This window comes from Ovis canadensis, chromosome 3 (genome assembly GCF_042477335.2).
Source record: "Ovis canadensis isolate MfBH-ARS-UI-01 breed Bighorn chromosome 3, ARS-UI_OviCan_v2, whole genome shotgun sequence".
Taxonomy (NCBI): Eukaryota; Metazoa; Chordata; class Mammalia; order Artiodactyla; family Bovidae; genus Ovis; species Ovis canadensis.
In genome coordinates this window covers 140,839,783-140,845,782 of record NC_091247.1, presented here as the reverse complement: position 1 = coordinate 140,845,782, position 6,000 = coordinate 140,839,783, and the positions used below count along the sequence as shown (strand labels likewise).

At 43.6% G+C, this 6,000-nt stretch overlaps 1 pseudogene; it reads right to left on the bottom strand.

Annotated features, from left to right (window-relative positions):
- Positions 1–580: 580 nt before the first annotated feature.
- Positions 581–662, bottom strand: LOC138438534 (U4 spliceosomal RNA; annotated as a pseudogene).
- Positions 663–6,000: the final 5,338 nt, after the last annotated feature.

The following is a 6,000-nucleotide window of genomic DNA, read 5'->3' as shown; positions in this document are numbered from 1 at the left end:
TTTATGTGTGCTCAATTGCTAAATCATGTCCAACTCTTTGAGATCCTGTAGACTGTAGCCTGCCAGGTTCCTCTGTCCATGGGATTTTCCAAGCAAGAATACTAGAGTGGGTTGCCATTTTCTCCTCCAGGGGATCTTCCCAACCCAGGGATCGAACCCTTGTTTCCTGCATTGGCCGGCAGATTATTTACCACTGAGCCACCTGGGAAGAGAGATAAAATGAAGTCTTTATCCTCAAAATATTTCTCCCTCTGATGACACTGGAATGCACAGGAAGTCTCCCCTTTGAGAATGAAGGACTTAACACTTCTGTTTGGAATGAGAATGCTACTGGCCCCGAGAGTCACGTCTTACCCCTTTCTTAGGCAGCCCACATCAAATGACTGATCTATGTGGGAAGGTGAAGATTCACCCCTCTCACCCCAACCAGGGACAGCTCTGATGATCTGCTCAGCCTTTATCCTACATCGCAGCTCAGCTTCTCTACTGCAGACTGCTTCCTTCCCTTCCCTTAGTGTCTATCCCAAGATCACTTCCTAATAACAGACTGCCTCTATCTCGAAGTTGGCTTCCCTTCTTTTTATTTATTTATTTTCTTCAATTAATGATAATTGTGCCTCGGATAAACCTCATTGGTTACAATACTGCCACTGCAAAAAGCTTGGCTGTGCTTCTTAGGACTTCCTGTATCCAGAAATTAACGTATCTGCAAAAGTGGTCTTTACTCCTCTGCTTCCTTAACACTCATTTTTTCCCGTCCTTTTGTAATTCTTCCCTAGAAATTACGTTCTCATTAGCTAAATGAGATCATTGCCAAGTAGGGTCAGAAACCACTAACTCGACAACTCTCTCCATCTTTGAAATGTGATACCATTCCTCTTACAACTCTCTCTTTGGCTTCCATCACACTGTACTGTTTGAGTTGTTCTGTTTGAATTGTCTCTCCGACCTTCACTGGGACTTTTCTTCCTCCTACTTCTTACACGTAGGCATTCCTTAGGTTCACTCCTTTCGTCCTCTTCTAATTCTCAGCAATCTGTCTGGAGTTTCAGTGTGATAATACTGGGGACCCCCTCAGCATTAGAGACACTCATGGGGCAGTGAGAGTAAGAACAGCCTCTTAAGGGTAAAATAGACCAGGATACCAGGTCAAGCCAACTGAGATATCGTGGGTAAATTATTAAAACTTTGTTTCATTTCTTTGTCTGAACTGAGTATGATACCAGCCTCACAGGGATACTCCCTATATTTTTTGCTCCCCAAATGCACCAACGCTCTCTTTTACCTCCCTGTCTTTTCACATATTGTGTCTATGTTACAGCATTCTGGCTCTGCCCATCCTCTGACTAACTCCTACTCACCATTCATGTCTCACTTTACCTTTTTAAAAAATGTTTTTATTTTTCTATTTGTTCTCTTTTTAGCTGTGCTGGATCTTCGTTGCTGCACGGCCCTTTCTCTGGTTGTGGAGGGTGGGGGCTACCCTCTAGCTGCGGTGCGCAGGCTTCTCATTGCTGTGGCTTCTCTTGTTGCAGAGCACAGCCTCTAGGGTTTGCAGCTCCTGGGTTCCAGCGCTCAATAGTTGTGGTACATGGCCTTAGTTGCTCCGTGGCACGTGGGATCTTCCCGGACCAGGGATCAAACCCGTGCCTCCTGCACTGGCAGGCAGATTCTTTCCCACTGAGCCACCAGGAAAGCCCAGTTACTCTTTTTGTGTGTTTGTTTGCATGGGTCTTCATTACTGTGCATGGGCTCTCTCTAGCTGCATTGAGCAGAGGCTGCTCTTCATTGCAGTGCATGGGTTTCTCATTGCGGTAGCTTCTCTTGTTGTGGAGCACAGACTCCAGGCCCACAGTCTCCAGAAGTTGCATCACGTGGGTTCAGTAGTTGCGACTCTCTGGCTCTAGAGCTCAGTCTCAGAAGTTGTGCTACACGGACTTAGTTGCTCAGCAGCATGTAGAATCTTCCGGGACCAGGGCTCGAAACTGTGTCCCCTGTATTGGCAGGTGGATTATTATTCACTGAACCACTAGGGAAGTTTCTGATGCCTCACTTTAGATATTCCTTCCTTTAGCAGGGATTTCCCTGGTAGTCCAGTGGCTGAGCCTCTAGGCTCCCAATGCAGGGAACCCAGGTTCCATCTCTGGTCAGGGAACTAGTTTCCACATGCCACAGCTAAAGATCCCACATGCTGCAATAAGGCTTGGCACAGCCAAATAAATAAATAGGTGTTCCTTCCTCCAGAACACCCTCTGTAATTCCAGTCTCTGAGTGAAGTGTGTCTTCTGTGTCACCCTATGCTATATTCTTCCCTTTCCCATAGCATTAGCCCATGGAGTTGCTTTGGCTATTTCTTTATCTAGAATCCTCTGTCAGGGCCAGGACTTTGTCCTGGGCACTCTCACTGCCTTAGGGAAGACTCCAAGACTGGCAGCATTGCTTCAAAGCCCCAGAAGCATTTCACCTTCCTGAGGATGACTCCCGAGAGTTAGTCTCTGTAGCCTCCTCCCCCAAGCTACAGCCACCTCTGTCTCTTTCCCTGGACAGCCAGCTGGAAAGTCAATGTTGCTGCACCCCAAGCTATCCTCCTCTCTCCTCAAACCATCTTGTTCCAACAATTTCCCTGTATTTGCAGCTTCTGGAATTTTGGCAATGAAAAGCTCTCTTGATTCCTCATCATCTCATCACACGATGCTCATGACTATAGCCTATCTGCCCAGGTCAGGTGCTCCTGTCTTTCTATTTCAGCTGTCACCTTCCTGCTTAGGCCTCCACCGCTCTGACCTCAATGACCTCATATCCTCCTGGTCAATCTGTTCATTTCTCTTCCCCACTTAGAAACTACCAAAGGCTCCCTACTGCCTATGGAGTAAAGGAGAAGGAAGGGGAAGGGAGCACAGGTTGACTGAGTGCCATGTGGAAGATGTTTTGCCCACATTATCAAATTTAAATAAAGAATAGACTTTTCATCTGACATTCAAGGTTTCCCATGCCATGGTTCCAGCCTTCTTTCCACCCCATCTCTCACCTCTCCACTGTGCAAAACTTTCATTCCAGTTGAATATCATATTCTCTCCGTCCCGAACACACCCTGAGCTTGCCTGACCCTGCAGCTTGACTCCTATTGTTACTTCCATCTGTGCTTCTAGTACTGAAATCTTGTCCATTTTTCAAAATATAACTCAAATGCCACCCACCCTTTAAACCCTTTCCTGACTCTCATGGGATGTGAACTTTAGCTTGGATTTGACTTTATACATATGTGACCTATAATAATGCTTTTCAGTCTCAATACATTATTGGATTATGAAATCAATTCAGTGTGTCACAATTAGAATTTGTAAAAAAAAAAAGGAATAGGAAATATCAGAGAATGTCACAAGCACTAAAGTAGGTATTATTTTGTGAAACTTTATTTTAATAATATGTGTGTGTACACTGGGTTAATGTAAAATATTTTTCTTACTGTAGCAGTCAAAAAAAAGTGGAAAAACACCATTGTGATCCATATGCATTATTTCAGCAGCCGATTACAAACTCCTTGATGAGAGAACAGACCTGGCAAACTCTCCCCTTGCATTCAGTGAGAATGAACCCTCCACCCTGAGCTCCACTTATTCCAGGGAGCTGCCCTAGGGATTAAAAGACTCAAGGTGAAGATCAATGTCCTATCTCTAAGAGAGCGTCTCTTCTATTAAGAGAGACCAAAAAAAGGGGGATGTTCCCTGGTGGTCCAGTGGTTAGGACTTGGTGCTTTCAGTGCCAAAGGTGTGGGTTCAATCCTTGGTTGGGAAGCTATGATCCCACAAGCTACACAACGTGGTTAAAAAATAATTTTTTTTTTAATTTTTCAAAATAGAGAAACAAAAAAGAAATTCAGAAAGAAAGTCTACAGTTACTTAAGTAGCTGAGAAGCCATAGAATAGGCCTTAGATTTAGAGCCAAAGAACTACTTAGAGTTCTTGCTCTGACATTTATTAGCTGTTTGTTATTGGGTAAATTCCTTGATTTCTCTGAGCTTCAGTCTAGCCAACCAAAAGAATAATCTATACCCAACCTCACATACTTGTGCTAAAATTAAGTGATACATATATACAAGATTATTTTGTAAGCTATAGAAATGTTCAAAAGTTTTAGGTAAAAACCTGCATGTGCCATTTAGTAAACAAATGAAAATTGATGTAATATAAATTATACAGCAAAATGGGCATTAGATTTTTTTTTTTTTTGGCTTCCCCTTGAATTTTGCAGAAATCTTAGTGTCCTGACCAGGGATCGCACCCAGGCCCTAGTAGTGACAGCACTGAGTCCTAACCACTGCACCACCAGCAAATTCCCTTGTTTTGGTTTCTGCTTACTCATGATAGAAACCCAATTCAGACCATGCTCAAAGAGAAGTGAATCATACACATAACCCAATGGTACAGTGAACTTGGACAGGGCTTCATCTGGGGATTCAGATAATATCAACCAAGCCACCATCCACTAGTCTCTTTCTTTCTAACTCCCTCTCACTCTGGGCTCTACTTCAGTCCCAGCATGGTTTATTCTCAGACAGGTTCTGCCTGCATGGTGGAAGGGCAGCCACCATCTGCTCTGGGCTGATAGAATCCTCACTACTAGCGGACAAATATTTTTTCCCTTGTCATTCCAGCAAAAATCTCAGGGAGGGCTCTGTCTGACACCTAACTTGGGTTATGAGCCACATCTTAAACCAAAAATAGTGGTCAGGGGTACCTAGGATATAAGCTGACCCTTGGAGTTAGAGGATGAGTCACCTGTACTCAAAAGAGGTTGGGGAGGAGTCTTCTCAAGAGGTAGGGTCAGAGGTTCAGAATGACCAAGTTTCCAAAGCCGAATAGGATTAGTTCAGAAAGACATCTCAGTCTCTCCTGTTTAATGTCACCAAACAACATTAGAATGAGGACACACAAACACATGTTTGTTCCATTTCATTTCATCCATATAATACAGCATTGAGGATCTACCCTGTGCCAGATACTGTTCTGGACACTGGAAAATAGTAGCAGTTAAGACATACAGGGACTTCCCTGGTGGTTCAGTGGTTAAGACTTCGTCTTCCAATGCAGGCTATGTGGGTTCAGTCCCTGGTCAGGGAGCTAAGATCCCACACGCCATAAGGCCAAAAAAAAAAAAACAAAAACAAAAACATAAAACAGAAGCAGGAGGAAAAGAGGGCAGCAGAGGATGAAATGGTTAGATAACATCACCAGACATGAATTTGAGCAAACTCTGGGAGATACCGGAGGACAGAGGAGCCTGGTGTGCTAGCCCGCTCGCAAAGGGTGGGACAGGACACAACAGCAACAGACATCATACTGTAACAAATTCAATAAAGACTTTAAAAATGGTCCACGTCAAAAAAATCTTTAAACAAAAAAGACCTACAAAATTCCTGCTCTCGGGAAACTTACATTCTGGGACATGCGTAAAGATAAGAAGTCAGTAAGTATATGTCAGGCAGTGATAAATTCTATTTCAGAAATAAATTTAAAGAGCACAGTAAGAAGCAGTAAGAGCCAGAGGTGAAGGGCTATTTTAGAGGGACTGATTACGGAAGACCTCACTTTGAAGGATAAACCTGACTGAAGTGAGAGAGCAAGTCACAGGAATAACTATCTGGAGGAGAACTTCCAGGCAGAGGGAAAAGAGAGTGTGAAGACCCTGAGACAGAGCCAATGACTTCCGCCTGAGCAATGCATGTACATTTAGTAACGTATATATTTGCATGTATATGTGAACATATTAGTCCTTTATTTTCCTACATTAGAACACTTGACAGTGATATTCTGAGAGTGATATTAAACTGCAAAATCCTTGGACTCTTTCTAATATTGATTCAGCTATGTGAGACATTGACGAATCTTGCTGAATGTGCAGAGGTGCCTGCCCTGAGGGTACCTTGGAACAAGGGCTTCCATTTTCCCACAGAAACCAAAGGCAGGAGAAACTCAGCAAATGGGGGCAGGTGGAGTAATG